This window comes from Ranitomeya variabilis, chromosome 2 (genome assembly GCF_051348905.1).
Source record: "Ranitomeya variabilis isolate aRanVar5 chromosome 2, aRanVar5.hap1, whole genome shotgun sequence".
Taxonomy (NCBI): Eukaryota; Metazoa; Chordata; class Amphibia; order Anura; family Dendrobatidae; genus Ranitomeya; species Ranitomeya variabilis.
In genome coordinates, this window is record NC_135233.1 from 459731954 (window position 1) to 459748487 (window position 16534).

General features: G+C 44.1%; 1 protein-coding gene across 1 annotated transcript in view; it reads left to right on the top strand.

The window, feature by feature from the left end:
* Positions 1 to 16534, top strand: part of SLC29A2 (solute carrier family 29 member 2) — a 309542-nt gene that overhangs the window by 10621 nt on the left and 282387 nt on the right. The gene's annotated exons all lie outside the window — the stretch shown is intronic.

Below are 16534 nucleotides of genomic sequence, written 5' to 3' on the forward strand. Positions count from 1 at the left end.
CAGCCTTGTTGGGACATGGTGGCCATCCACCAACCATCCACTACTCCATCCATCTGGACCACCCAGGGTTGCTCGACACTCATCAGTAAACAAGACTGTTTGGAAATCAGTCTTCATGCATGTCTGGGCCCACTGCAACCGTTTCTGCTTGTGAACACTCTTTAGGGGTGGCCGAATAGTAGGTTTATGCACCACAGCAAGCCTTTGAAGGATCCTACACCTTGAGGTTCGAGGGACTCCAGAGGCACCAGCAGCTTCAAATAACTGTTTGCTGCTTTGTAATGGTATTTTGTCAGCTGCTCTCTTTATCCAATGAATTTGTCTGGCAGAAATCTTCCTCATTATGCCTTTATCTGCATGAACTCTGTCTGTGCTCTGTTTCAGTCGCAAATCTCTTCACAGTATGATGATCACTCTTAAGTTTTTGTGAAATATCTAATGTTTTCATGCTTTTGACCAAGGCATTGCACTATTTAATGCTTTTCAGCCGCAGAGAGATCCTTTTTATTTCCCATATTGCTTGAAACCTGTGGTCTGCTTTATAATGTGGAACATCATTTTTAAGTAGTTTTTCTTTAATTAGAATCACCTGGAAAACTAACGATCACATGTGTTTAAGATTGATTTCAGTGATCCATTGAGCCCTGAGACACAATACCATCCACGAGTTTATTTGAAAAACAAAACAATTAAATCTTTATGACACTTAAATCCAATTTGCATAATAATTTGGAACATGGTGTACACTAGACATCTGAATACAGAGGTGCACCCACAAACAATATATAATTGGTTATTATGCAACCTCATAGATTGTAAGCTTGCGAGCAGGGCCCTCATTCCTTTTGGTATCTGTTGATCTATGTGTTTATTGTTATGCTTAATGTCCATTGTACAAGTCCCCTCTAAAATGTAAAGTGTTGGCACTATAGAAATAAAATTATCATAATTATTATTATTATTATTATTAACCGACCATTCCAAATATAAATTATAATCCACCACTGTGCACCCACTAACTATAAATAGCCACTTTCCCCATTTAATATATAAATTAATTAGCACCTGTACTCTTTCCCCCAATTCATTACCAGTCACTTCATCCTCAATGCCCCCCACTATGTACCTACCACTCTAACCCTAACCCCGATTCATTATAGTTACATGCCCCTCCCGCCCCAATTCATTGTCATGTCTTTCTCTCTCACCCTCTATTCATTATCAACTGCTCTACCTCACATTCAATACATCATTTACTCCCCCACCCTTAAAATTCATTATTTGTTCTTCCCCTAGATCATCATTTGCTCTCCCCACCCCCTCTTCAATTGATCATTTGCTCTCCCCACCCCCGCCTTCAATTAAATTGCTGTCCCCTGTCCCTCACACTGAATTTATCATTTTGCAGTTCCCCCACTTTAATTTGAAGTCCCCTTACTTCATTCATTGCAGTCCCCTATCACCCCCTCACTTCATCTGCAGTGCCCCTTCATCATTTGCAGCCCCCTATCCCCCTTCCATTTCATCATGAGCAGTCCCCCATCAGACACACTTCATCATGTGCAGTCCCGCAGTCCCCTTCTCCCACTTCATCATGTGCAGTCCCCTTACCCCCCACTTCATCATGTGCTGTCCCCTTACCCCCCACTTCATCATGTTCAGTCACCCTTACCCCCCACTTCATGTGCAGTCCATCTTACACTCCACTTTATCATGTGCAGTCCCCATTACTCCCCACTTCATGTGCAGATCACCTTACCCCCCACTTCATCATGTGCAGTCCCCTTTAACCCCCAATTCATCATGTGCAGTCCCCCTGAACCCCCACTTCATCATGTGCAGTCCCCCTTACCCCCACTTCATGTGCAGCCACACTCCCCCTTCATCATGCGCAATCCCCCTTACCCCACATCATCATGTGCTGCCCCATTCCATCATGTACAGCCCCACTCTCCCCACTTCATCATGTGCAGTCTCCTTTATCCACTAAACTATCATGTGCAGCCCCACCCCCCCTTCATCATGTGCAGTCCCACTCCATCATGTACAGCCCCACTCAACCTTCATCATGTGCAGCCCCACTTACCTCCTCACTCCATCATGTGCAGTCTCCTTTAACCCCCAAATTCCATCATGTGCAGCCTCCTTACACCCCCCACTTCATAACTTGCAGTTACACACCATTAAATTTATTTTATAAAGAAAACAAAAAAGTTCTTCATACTTACCTCACCAGTCGCTCCCCTGCAGTGCCTTTCTGCTTCTAGCATCCGGGTCATGTCGGCGTGTGCGTGAGGACGCCATCGCGCATGCCCAACACCTAACCTGGAAGTATAGAGAACATGAAGGGAGCAGTAGCTGCGCAGCCGTCAAGGTGACAGCCAAGCATAGCTCCTGGCCCCAGCGCAGACGTGTGCGCTAACTGTGATGCGGCTGTGTCTGCTGCCAGCCGCGTCACAGTACAGCAGACATGGCTGCGCACAATTTGCTGTGTGGCTGTAGCCACCACCAGGCAGCCGGCCCTGAACAACTGCTGGGGGAGCGGCCCGGGGGGCATTTGCCTCTTTGCCACCTGGGCCAGTCAGCCCCTGGTCGAGTCGTACATGCTGCTCAATACTAAGGGGGATAAAAGTTGCACATTCTGCAGATCCATGCAGGTCCCAGCAGTCGGACCCTCACCAATCAATAACTTATTATCACTTATCCTTTGGCCATGTTCACACGTTCAGTATTTGGTCAGTATTTTACATCAGTATTTGTAAGCCAAAACCAGGAGTGGAACAATTAGAGGAAAAGTATAATAGAAACATGTCACCACTTCTGCATTTTTCACCCACTCCTGGTTTTGGCTTACAAATACTGATGTAAAATACTGACCAAATACTGATTGTGTGAACATGGCCTTAGGATAGGTGATTACTTGTTTTCACCATAGAATCCCTGTAAGTGCATAGTTGTTACTGTGTAATAGTCATAGGAGAGGGAAGGGTTAAATGTCCAAGCATTTAATCTCTGTTGGAAATCAAGAATCTTCCCCTTATTGATATCAGAGAGACCAAGTGACCTCCAAACACAACACGATCCTCTATACCAAGACCAATAATACCTCATACAAGGACTAGGTCACATATTACCACCACATAGTGACAGAATAATACCACGTACAAGGGACAGATACAGTCACACCATCACCAGATCACATATTACCACCACATAGTGACCGAATAATACCACATACAAAAGACAAATACAGTCACACCACCCCCAGATCACATATTACCACCACATAGTGACCAAATAATACCACATACCATGCTCCTCCTCCTCCACATACCATGCTCCTCCATACAGTATATCATGGGCCCTTCAGAATGCTCCTCCATGCAGTACATAATGGGACCAATGTAATGCTGCATACATATAAAACAAAAAAAATAAAAATAAAATGATCACCTCTCCCATTCCTGCCACAGGTCCGGTATACTCAGCCTCCCTTATGACTGCAGTGCACAGAACAGAGAGGCTGAGCGTGCTGTGATGACGTCATCAAGCGCTGTGATGACGTCATTGCGCCCTCTGCCCTGAGACGTTAGTCGCAGAGTCAGAGGGTGCTGAAGACACTGCAGCTGCCGGGACCAAGGAGAGGTGAGTATTTGACAGGGGGGCGCTGCTATCACTAGCACGGGGCTCCCCTGACTCACGGCCTCCCCATTTGCCCTGGGCCCAAGCATTTACCTTGGTTCACCAGGTGGTCTCCTGCGCTGTTAAAGGGCCCGCGTCCCTATTTTTTTCTTTCTTCCTCCTCTCTCTGGGGCCCACTGGGCATTTCACCGGTGTCCTGGTGGGCCAGTCCGACCCTGTCTACAGTATGTCTGTAGATCATCAAGAGTAGAAGGTTACAGCAGGCCAACCCATCCTTATGACTGGCTATACCCTGCTAGAACTACTACTCCATGCAACCTCTCACTACTCCTGATGCAAAAGAAAGCATTTTCTTAAATTCTGACCATGTTTTTTGAAAGCCTTGGCAGAATTTTGAGAGTTTAAATTACCAAGTCAATTTAAAGGTTTGGATGTCTTCTATAGTTTCTTACATGGAAAAGAGACCCATGGGGTATGGGAATTAAAACAAAACAAAACTGGCTTTCTATTCTGTTGAGGGAGGTGACAAAATTGCTGCAGACAATCAGCAGCCACTGATCAATTGCATTCTTCACATTCCATCCAAGCCAAGAAGAAATAATCTCTTTTTAATCTTGGATGGAATATGAAGGTATCAGCTGATCAGTGACTGCTGGATGGTAGCAGTGGTCATGTGGCATCCCCCACCAAAAGAGGAAATTGAGAGACCGGCATGGGACACATGCAGTGGTGGATGTCCTGAAACAGCTGCAGATAATCCGTAACAACTGATTAGTTGCATTCTTTACTTTCCATCCAAGCCTTCCAACTTGGATGGAATGTGAAGACTGCAGATAATCAGTGTCTGCTGGGTGGCAGCAGCAGTCACATGACTTAATTCATTGAAAGAGGAAGTCAGAAGACCAGTGCAGGAGAACATGCAGTGGTGCGACCAAAATATCATGGGTCCGGTGGGTGACTAAATGCTCTTTATTTGTTTTAATATGCCTCTGGGCCCAATTTTTAATTAAAAAGTTAGTTAACAACCCCTTAAAATTCTTGACATGGAATGCAAGGTATGGAGACACAGGGGTCAGCGGATGCCCTTGTCCGCTAGCCGAGACCACATGGACCAGAGATCAGCCCACCAAACGCCCGCTCTCCTTTCCCCATGGGCATAATACTACTCAGACAACACATGGTAAAACAGGGTCGCAATACTTTATTGAACCACAAACAGGCAAATAGCACACAGAACAGTCCCAGCAAAATACCCAAGATGGTGCAAATTAGTCTCACCCTTCCGCTGACTTGCTGAGATGAGAGCAGCTGTTACTTTCGAGCACAGAGAGGATTTAACGACAAGCTTAGGAACATCTCAGTCTGTTGAGGTACAAGGCCAGTTGACCGGAGGGTCACAACCTGGCTTCTCCGAACATCTCCATGGAGCCAGGTGACCGATGAGTCCAAATACTGACTACCCCAAATGTATCCATGGTTCAGTGATATTTAATGGAGCAGATCTGTATTATTTCAGCCGGGACTGTGATTCCTAAGCTGTAGAATGTCAAATCTGTGTCCCTCGTGATGGAGCCACGATGTCTTGGCTGCTGTCTTGTAAAGAGTCTCTGGTTCTTTGGATCTCTGGATCTCGGCTTTCTGGATGTATATCTGTATAATGTTACAGAGGCATATATCTTCTTTTTATAGTTAAGAACTGTCCTTCAAGCCAGCATTCACAGGTGAAGGGGAAGAAAGGTGACAAGATCATTTCGTACTGTTTGATTATGTTCTCTATTTGCATAGTTTTTACTTCTCTGTTTTGCAAGTCAACAATCTAGCTGGCCTGGACAATGTGTTATCAACATATCAGCAAACATCATTGTTCAATTATCATGCGTCTCCATCATCCAGGATAACAGCACAATATGTTACAAGGAACGTCAACTTACAATTCAATATTACAGGCTTATACTAACAAAAGTCTGTGTGTTCTTGACCAACAGAAAGAAACACATAAATTCAAAAGTCTACATATAGATAACAGTCTATTCCTCCTGAATTGCTGAAAATAGACGTTTGGATAATTAAGATAAAATGCTGTGTCATCACACAAGGTCATGCAAATGATCAGGAATAGTTAAATCTTTGGCTGAATCTGTTATGTGAATATCTGTGGCCAACATTTCAGTTTTAGTATAGAGACTAGTAATCATTAGGATTCTCCGCATGGATGAATTGATACGAGAGGATCATAAAATTGGAAAAACCCAACAAGTTGAACCTTACATTTTACCGAAGGAAACTTTGGAAGTAACGTTACCAAGTGAACTTTGAAAATTAATTACTTTGATTTGCATAAGCCAAGAAAAGTGGATAATGGCAGAAGCTGGAAAACTCCATCTGCTCTTAGATGAGTAGAGGGGAGTCTTAGTCAACTGTTGTCCTAATGTACTTTTCTCAGAAACTGGAATGTTCTGGGTTCATTCCCAGCTATGAGTCTGAACTCCCACGGACCTCAAGTGTCTTATAAATATATATATATATATATATATATATATATATATATATATATATATATATATATATATACATCGTGTTCCTTTTTGCAGGGAATAATGTACTGGTCTGGAACGAGGAGGCATTTTAATTAGTGGGATGACACATCAAGAAGTTGAGTAATTCCCATCTGAACAACAGCAGAAAGGACAACCAGACTTGTGGCTGATTTCAGAACATGTACATTGCTTTCTAGAAACTGTTTACAAGAGATTCTAGCCCTAATGTACAGAAATTAATTAGACATAAGGAGATCCGTGAATAACAAAGACTGAAAATGTGGATTATTAAATGGTCGAATGACAGATGCAGCAGGACAGGAATGAGGGGTCAATATCGTGAAGGGCATGAGTCAGTAGTGTCAGGGACAAAAAACACTAAAAGGAAAATGAGCAGATAAATATCATTATTTCATGGAGTTGTTGACGAGCAAGAATAGATGAAGCTTCTCACGACTGTCGGCAGCCATAGAGTGAATTTAGAATTAAAACATTCAGGTCAATAAATTAATGCAAAAGGTCCAAATCAACTGGCACCAGCTATAAAATAATCTAAATTACATGCAAAAGTGCACCAGCTATAAAATAATCTAAATTACATGCAAAAGTTATTTAAAATTCACATACTCCTAGGCAGCTCAGGACACCACAGGGTGTAAGGGACACAATGTTGTTGGTAGCCTGATTTTGTTTAACAATTGGCCATTGTGATGGGTGGTGTTTTGGCAGCAACGTGTGGTCTCACACGTTGTTTCTGTATTACTGAATTTAGTATGTATCCCCAACCCCCAACTTTGTACTCAAAACCTATCAACCCTTTGTGATTCCTTGAGGTGGAAGAGGTACTTGGGGTATAAACTTGTGAACCTCCATCATGAATCCTGAAGCCTCAAAACTTGTATACTGAATCTCACAACTTGTATATTGAAACGTGAAACGCTAGGAGCTTGCTTTTGCAGCGAAGAGGGTCTTACGGTGTAAACTGGTGAATGTACCTGCATCTTGAACCCTAAATCTGTTCCTGTACCTGCATACCTGTTACCTTGAGTTCCAACTCACTGAGATTCCTATGCAGAACACCGATTGCCTGGTCATCGACCTGGCAACTTTTCCTAAGCCTCTGATTCTTCTTGTGTCCATCAAAACCAAAGAAATGAGCCAGACCATAACTTGGTATATGTATGTGCAATGTGTAGGAACAAGGTCACGCTGTGGCCATTTCGCAGACAAAACCCAAGAAAAAAAAAAACGAAAAGAGCAAATACACTGTATTAAGTAAATAGTAATAGTACTTGTAAATAACATATGGTACTAGTTAACATGGTTTTAATAACAAAAATGCAGAAAACCATCCCACCACGACAAGGTGTACCCAATTGGGATGGTCCTATCTCTGTTCAGAACAGTCAGGCCTGGGTCCTGCTCTACCCTTATGTATATTGAGTGTTGTGATTTTGCTTTTTGCTCCCTCTAGTGGTCATTAGTGATTTGACTCTGGAGCGTCTGTCTTTTCCTATATCCTCACCTGGGCCGTTAGTTCAGGGGCGTTGCTATATAAGCTCCCTGGACCTTCAGTTCAATGCCTGGCATCGTTGAAATCAGAGCTAATCTGTTGTGCTCTTGTCCTCTGATCCTGGTTCCTGTTTTTCAAGCTAAGTCTGCTTCTTGCTTTTTGCTTTTGTTTTGTTTGGTATTTTTGTCCAGCTTGTTCCTATCTGTATCCTGACCTTTGCTGGAAGCTCTAGGGGGCTGGTGTTCTCCCCCCGGACCGTTAGACGGTTCGGGGGTTCTTGAATCTCCAGCGTGGATTTTTATAGGGTTTTTGTTGACCAGATAAGTTATCTTGCTTTATTCTGCTATTAGTAAGCTGGCCTCTCTTTGCTGAACCTGGTTCATTTCTGTGTTTGTCATTTCCTCTTACCTCACCGTTATTATTTGTGGGGGGCTTGTATCTTGCTTTGGGGTCCCTTTCTCTGGAGGCAAGAGAGGTCTTGTTTTCTTCTCCTAGGGGTAGTTAGATTCTCCGGCTGGCGCGAGTCATCTAGCGATCACCGTAGGCATGATCCCCGGCTACTTCTAGTGTTGGCGTTAGGAGTAGCTATTTGGTCAACCCAGTTACCACAGCCCTATGAGCTGGATTTTTGTATCTTGCAGACTTACACGTTCCTCTGAGACCCTGTCCACTGGGGTCATAACAGTATGCCAGGCCAGTATTAAATGTTTAATGCATTGCAGAAGTGGGATTATAAGAAAGAAAATTTTGAGTTTTTTTTTTTTCCCTCTCTCATTTTTTTTTTTTTCTTTTCCCCTTTACCTCAGAGTGGCTTAAGCTTGCTGCAGACATGAATGTCCAGACCTTGATTACAGGTGTGGACCAGCTTGCCGCTCGTGTGCAGGGTATACAAGATTATGTTACCAGAAATCCTAGGTCTGAACCCAAGATTCCGATTCCTGAACTGTTTTCAGGAGACCGATTTAAGTTTAGGAATTTCAGGAATAATTGTAAATTATTTTTGTCCCTGAAACCTTGTTCGTCTGGAGACTCTGCTCAACAAGTAAAAATTGTTATTTCATTCTTACGGGGTGACCCTCAGGATTGGGCTTTTTCGTTGGCGCCAGGAGATCCGGCATTGGCTGATATTGATGCGTTTTTTCTGGCGCTCGGTTTACTTTATGAGGAACCCAATCTTGAGATTCAGGCAGAGAAAGCCTTGCTGGCTATGTCTCAGGGCCAGGACGAGGCAGAGGTGTATTGCCAAAAATTTCGGAAATGGTCCGTGCTGACACATTGGAACGAGTGTGCACTGGCCGCTAATTTTAGAAATGGCCTTTCTGAGGCCATTAAGAATGTTATGGTGGGTTTTCCCATTCCCACAGGTCTGAATGATACCATGTCCCTGGCTATTCAAATTGACTGGCGGTTGCGGGAGCGCAAAACCGCAAATTCCCTCATGTTGTTGTCTGAACAGACACCTGATGTGATGCAATGTGATAGAAAAACCGCAAATTCCCTCATGGTGTTGTCTGAACGGACACCTGATTTGATGCAATGTGATAGAATCCTGACTAGAAATGAGAGGAAAATTCATAGACGCCGGAATGGCTTGTGCTACTACTGTGGTGATTCTACACATGTTATCTCAGCATGCTCTAAACGTATATCTAAGGTTGTTAGTCCTGTCACCGTTGGTAATTTGCATCCTAAGTTTATTCTGTCTGTAACTTTGATTTGCTCACTGTCATCTTATCCTGTCATGGCGTTTGTAGATTCAGGTGCTGCCCTGAGTCTTATGGATCTCTCATTTGCTAAGCGCTGTGGTTTTATTCTTGAACCATTAGAAAATCCTATCCCTCTTAGGGGTATTGATGCTACGCCATTGGCAGAAAATAAGCCGCAGTATTGGACACAGGTTACCATGTGCATGACTCCTGAACACCGCGAGGTGATACGTTTTCTCGTTCTACATAAAATGCATGATTTGGTTGTTTTGGGGCTGCCATGGTTACAGACCCATAATCCAGTCCTGGACTGGAAGGCTATGTCAGTGTCTAGTTGGGGCTGTCGTGGTATTCATGAGGATTCCCTGCCTGTGTCTATTGCTTCTTCTACGCCTTCGGAAGTTCCGGAGTACTTGTCTGATTATCAGGATGTCTTTAGCGAGTCCAGGTCCAGTGCATTGCCTCCTCATAGGGAATGTGACTGTGCAATAGATTTGATTCCAGGCAGTAAGTTTCCTAAGGGAAGACTGTTTAATCTGTCGATACCTGAACATACCGCTATGCGTTCATATATCAAGGAGTCTCTGGAGAAAGGACACATCCGTCCGTCTTCTTCCCCTCTTGGTGCGGGATTCTTTTTTGTGGCTAAAAAGGACGGATCTTTGAGGCCTTGTATTGACTATCGGCTTTTAAATAAGATCACTGTCAAATTTCAGTATCCTTTGCCGCTGTTGTCTGACTTGTTTGCCCGGATTAAAGGTGCCAAGTGGTTTACCAAGATAGACCTTCGTGGTGCGTACAACCTTGTGCGCATTAAGCAAGGGGATGAATGGAAAACCGCATTCAATACGCCCGAAGGTCATTTTGAGTACTTGGTGATGCCTTTTGGGCTCTCTAATGCCCCTTCAGTTTTTCAGTCCTTTATGCATGACATTTTCCGGAACTATCTGGATAAATTTCTGATCGTTTATCTGGATGATATTCTGTTTTTTTCTGATAATTGGGACTCGCATGTGGAGCAGGTCAGGATGGTCTTTAAAATTTTGCGTGAAAATTCTTTGTTTGTCAAGGGCTCAAAGTGTCTTTTGGGTGTACAGAAGGTTCCCTTTTTGGGGTTCATTTTTTCCCCTTCTGCTGTGGAGATGGACCCAGTCAAGGTCCGAGCTATTCTTGATTGGACTCAGCCCTCGTCAGTTAAGAGTCTTCAGAAGTTCTTGGGTTTCGCTAACTTCTACCGTCGTTTTATCGCTAACTTTTCTAGCATTGTGAAACCTTTGACGGATATGACCAAGAAGGGCTCCGATGTGGTTAATTGGGCTCCTGCTGCCGTGGAGGCTTTCCAGGAGTTGAAACGTCGGTTTACTTCGGCGCCTGTTTTGTGCCAGCCTGATGTCTCGCTTCCCTTTCAAGTTGAGGTGGATGCTTCAGAGATTGGAGCAGGGGCCGTTTTGTCGCAGAGAGGCCCTGGTTGCTCTGTTATGAGACCTTGCGCCTTTTTCTCTAGGAAGTTTTCGCCTGCGGAGCGAAATTATGATGTGGGCAATCGGGAGTTGTTGGCCATGAAATGGGCATTTGAGGAGTGGCGTCATTGGCTCGAGGGTGCTAAGCATCGTGTGGTGGTCTTGACTGATCACAAAAATCTGATGTATCTCGAGTCTGCTAAACGCCTGAATCCTAGACAGGCCCGCTGGTCATTGTTTTTCTCCCGTTTTGACTTTGTTGTCTCGTATTTACCAGGTTCAAAGAATGTGAAGGCCGATGCTCTTTCCAGGAGCTTTGTGCCTGATGCTCCTGGAGTCACTGAACCTGTTGGTATTCTTAAGGATGGTATTATCTTGTCAGCTATTTCTCCAGATCTGCGACGTGTGTTGCAGAGATTTCAGGCTGATAGGCCTGATTCTTGTCCACCTGACAGACTGTTTGTGCCTGATAAGTGGACCAGCAGAGTCATTTCCGAGGTTCATTCCTCGGTGTTGGCAGGTCACCCAGGAATTTTTGGCACCAGAGATCTGGTGGCCAGATCCTTTTGGTGGCCTTCCTTGTCTAGGGATGTGCGGTCATTTGTACAGTCCTGTGGGACTTGTGCTCGAGCTAAGCCTTGCTGTTCTCGTGCCAGTGGGTTGCTCTTGCCCTTGCCTGTCCCTAAGAGACCTTGGACACATATCTCCATGGATTTCATTTCTGATCTTCCGGTGTCTCAGGGCATGTCTGTTATCTGGGTGATATGTGATCGCTTCTCCAAGATGGTCCATTTGGTTCCTTTGCCTAAACTGCCTTCCTCTTCCGATCTGGTTCCTGTGTTTTTCCAGAACGTGGTTCGGTTGCACGGCATCCCTGAGAATATTGTGTCAGACAGAGGATCCCAGTTCGTTTCCAGATTCTGGCGATCCTTTTGTAGTAGGATGGGCATTGACTTGTCGTTTTCGTCTGCTTTCCATCCTCAGACTAATGGACAGACGGAGCGAACTAATCAGACTTTGGAGGCTTATTTGAGGTGTTTTGTCTCTGCTGATCAGGACGATTGGGTGACCTTCTTGCCGTTAGCTGAGTTTGCCCTTAATAATCGGGCTAGTTCCGCCACCTTGGTTTCGCCGTTTTTCTGCAACTCTGGTTTCCACCCTCGTTTTTCTTCGGGTCATGTGGAACCTTCTGACTGCCCTGGGGTGGATTCTGTGGTGGATAGGTTGCAGCGGATATGGAATCTTGTGGTGGACAACTTGAAGTTGTCACAGGAGAGGGCTCAGCGCTTTGCCAACCGCCGCCGCGGTGTGGGTCCCCGACTACGTGTTGGGGATTTGGTGTGGCTTTCTTCCCGCTTTGTTCCTATGAAGGTTTCCTCTCCCAAATTTAAACCTCGTTTTATTGGTCCTTACAAGATATTGGAAATTCTTAATCCTGTGTCCTTTCGCCTGGATCTTCCTGTGTCGTTTGCTATCCACAACGTGTTTCATAGGTCCTTGTTGCGGCAGTACGTTGTGCCTGTGGTTCCTTCTGCTGAGCCTCCTGCTCCGGTGTTGGTTGAGGGCGAGTTGGAGTACGTGGTGGAGAAGATCTTGGATTCTCGTCTCTCCAGGCGGAGGCTTCAGTACCTGGTCAAGTGGAAGGGCTATGGTCAGGAAGATAATTCCTGGGTGGTCGCCTCTGATGTTCATGCGGCCGATTTAGTTCGTGCCTTTCACGCCGCTCATCCTGATCGCCCTGGTGGTCGTGGTGAGGGTTCGGTGACCCCTCACTAAGGGGGGGGTACTGTTGTGATTTTGCTTTTTGCTCCCTCTAGTGGTCATTAGTGATTTGACTCTGGAGCGTCTGTCTTTTCCTATATCCTCACCTGGGCCGTTAGTTCAGGGGCGTTGCTATATAAGCTCCCTGGACCTTCAGTTCAATGCCTGGCATCGTTGAAATCAGAGCTAATCTGTTGTGCTCTTGTCCTCTGATCCTGGTTCCTGTTTTTCAAGCTAAGTCTGCTTCTTGCTTTTTGCTTTTGTTTTGTTTGGTATTTTTGTCCAGCTTGTTCCTATCTGTATCCTGACCTTTGCTGTAAGCTCTAGGGGGCTGGTGTTCTCCCCCCGGACCGTTAGACGGTTCGGGGGTTCTTGAATCTCCAGCGTGGATTTTTATAGGGTTTTTGTTGACCAGATAAGTTATCTTGCTTTATTCTGCTATTAGTAAGCTGGCCTCTCTTTGCTGAACCTGGTTCATTTCTGTGTTTGTCATTTCCTCTTACCTCACCGTTATTATTTGTGGGGGGCTTGTATCTTGCTTTGGGGTCCCTTTCTCTGGAGGCAAGAGAGGTCTTGTTTTCTTCTCCTAGGGGTAGTTAGATTCTCCGGCTGGCGCGAGTCATCTAGCGATCACCGTAGGCATGATCCCCGGTTACTTCTAGTGTTGGCGTTAGGAGTAGCTATTTGGTCAACCCAGTTACCACAGCCCTATGAGCTGGATTTTTGTATCTTGCAGACTTACACGTTCCTCTGAGACCCTGTCCACTGGGGTCATAACAATTCAGATCATCTGACACAAGGTGAGGTTTTAATACTAGGGATAGGATCATCCCAATTGGGTACACCTTATCAAGGTGGGATGTCTTGTATGCTTTTTTTTTAATCAAAATAGTGTTAACTATGTACCCTATGGCATTTAGATGTGCTATTACTATTTACTTACGGTATTTGCTTACTACAAGTTATGTGCTCATTTTCCTTTTTTTATTGGGTTTCATCTTGTGTCTTCAAAATCCAGATCCCTGAAACTTAAGTGCTATTCCTGAACTGTGCAGTCACCTCTGCTATGTTCCTGTGTTGTGCTTCCTAATTTTTTGTCTGCTCTGTCCAGAGACTGCACCAGTACCCTGAATATTGTAGTTTAAACCTGAAGTTTTATCCTAATTTGGATTTAAAAGGTGTGTACAACTTGCCCCAGAATCAGTTTTATTGTTCATGTTCTTCTATAAATGCGAAGTTAAGTAAGTTTCAAAGTCATCTACATTAAAATTTGTCTACCATTTTGTAGCTGCAGACTCTCCATAAGTCCTTTATTTACTGTAGAGACCAAAAGTTTGGACACACCTTCTCATTTAAAGATTTTTCTGTATTTTCATGACTATGAAAATTGTACATTCGCACTGAAGGCATCAAAACTATGAATTAACACATGTGGAATTATATACTTAACAAAAAAGTGTGAAACAACTGAAATTATGTCTTATATTCTAGGTTCTTCAAAGTAGCCACCTTTTGCTTTGATGACTGCTTTGCACACTCTTGGCATTCTCTTGATAAGCTTCAAGAGGTAGTCACCGGGAATGGTCTTCCAACAATCTTGAAGGAGTGCCCAGAGATGCTTAGCACTTGTTGGCCCTTTTGCCTTGACTCTGCGGTCCAGCTCACCCCAAACCATCTCGATTGGGTTCAGGTCTGGTGACTGTGGGGGCCAGGTCATCTGGCATAGCACCCCATCACTCTCCTTCTTGGTCAAATAGCCCTTACACAGCCTGGAGGTGTGTTTGGGTCATTGTCCTGTTGAAAAATAAATGATGCTCCAACTCAACACAAACCGGATGGAATAGCATGCCGCTGCAAGATGCTGTGGTAGCCATGCTGGTTCAGTATGCTTTCAATTTTGAATAAATCCCCAACAGTGTCACCAGCAAAGCACCCCCACACCATCACACCTCCTCCTCCATGCTTCACGGTGGGAACCAGGCATGTAGAGTCCATCCGTTCACCTTTTCTGCGTCACACAAAGACACGGTGGTTGGAACCAAAGATCTCAAATTTGGACTCATGAGACCAAAGCACAGATTTCCACTGGTCTATTGTCCATTTCTTGTGTTCTTTAGCCCAAACAAGTCTCTTCTGCTTGTTGCCTGTCCTTAGCAGTGGTTTCCTAGCAGCTATTTTACCATGAAGGCCTGCTGCACAAAGTCTCCTCTTAACAGTTGTTGTAGAGATGAGTCTGCTGCTAGAACTCTGTGTGGCATTGACCTGGTCTCTAATCTGAGCTGCTGTTAACCTGCGATTTCTGAGGCTGGTGACTCGGATAAACTTATCCTCAGACGCAGAGGTTACTCTTGGTCTTCCTTTCCTGGGGCAGTCCTCATGTGAGCCAGTTTCTTTGTAGCGCTTGATGGTTTTTGCCACTGCACTTGGGGACACTTTCAAAGTTTTCCCAATTTTTCAGACTGATTCACTTTAATTTCTTAAAGTAATGATGGCCACTCGTTTTTCTTTACTTAGCAGCTTTTTTCTTGCCATAATACAAATTCTAACAGTCTATTCAGTAGGACTATTAGCTGTGTGTCCACCAGACTTCTGCACAACACTACTGATGGTCCCAACACCATTTATAAGGCAAGAAATCCCACTTATTAAACCTGACAGGGCACAGCTGTGAAGTGAAAACCATTTCCGGTGACTACCTCTTGAAGCTCATCAAGAGAATGCCAAGAGTGTGCAAAGCAGTCATCAAAGCAAAAGGTGGCTACTTTGAAGAACCTAGAATATAAGACATAATTTCAGTTGTTTCACACTTTTTTGTTAAGTATATAATTCCACAAGTGTTAATTCATAGTTTTCATGCCTTCAGTGTGAATGTACAATTTCATAGTCATGAAAATACAGAAAAATCTTTAAATGAGAAGGTGTGTCCAAACTTTTGGTCTGTACCGTAGCTTTTTGCTTTTTAGAGCGCTTCCTCCATTCTGACAGCTCACGCTGCTCCCTTCTCTCAGTGTTAGAGATAGCATCAGGCAGGGAGTTGTACTCAGAATTCCACAGCATAAAAATGGAAGAAAGTACATCAGAGAGGACCGAGGAAAAAGACAAAAGAGAAAGGCATAAGAAGAGGAAATAACTGCAGGACATAAGCCATGATGATACTGGAGGTAATGAACAAAGTTGGTGCCAAATTGATTCACAGGACCCAATGCATTGACCACATCAGTTATTGGTGGCAGTTGGACACCGGCCTGCATCTTCGGCTCTTCTTTTGATCATCTGGCCTGGCACAATGTCACGTGTACGTTACACCGCAATGATGATATTGCGCCAGTACGGCTAATATAAAAAAGAGCCATGGATGCCAGGAGGTAGGAGGCAATTCACAGAGCTCCTGTTCAGCGGACACAGATTGCTGCTATGGTTGATAGATTGAGTTCTATGAAAGGATTTGCACCAACTCTATTAATGAAAACATAAGCACCCAGGATACACACAGACTTCACTTCCAGTCTATATTACTGAGAGAGACACTCCAACAAGAGAAAAATCTAAAACTTTGATCAAATTGTAAACTGTATAGCGGGATCTGAAAATGAATGAAGAACAAAGATTGCAGAGTGAAACTTAGTGGAATTTTAGTAACCAAAACTAACAAAAGCACATGTAAAAAATGTTTTTCACTTCAAAAGTGTCTATAGAACATATAAGAACTTTGATTTTGCAAACTCGTCTGTGTCTTTCTTATTTGTTTCTTAGCTCAGTATCTACTGTTACTCCCATCTGGCTGGTGGTCTGGTTATTTAGGTGAGCTATGGCCGTTACAGTTACCCCCTATTGCTGCCAAAAGGGGGATTCGGAATTTGCAATACATTTATTTTTGTTATTTGTCCATTTTAGGTTGGGGTGGGGAGAGCTTTG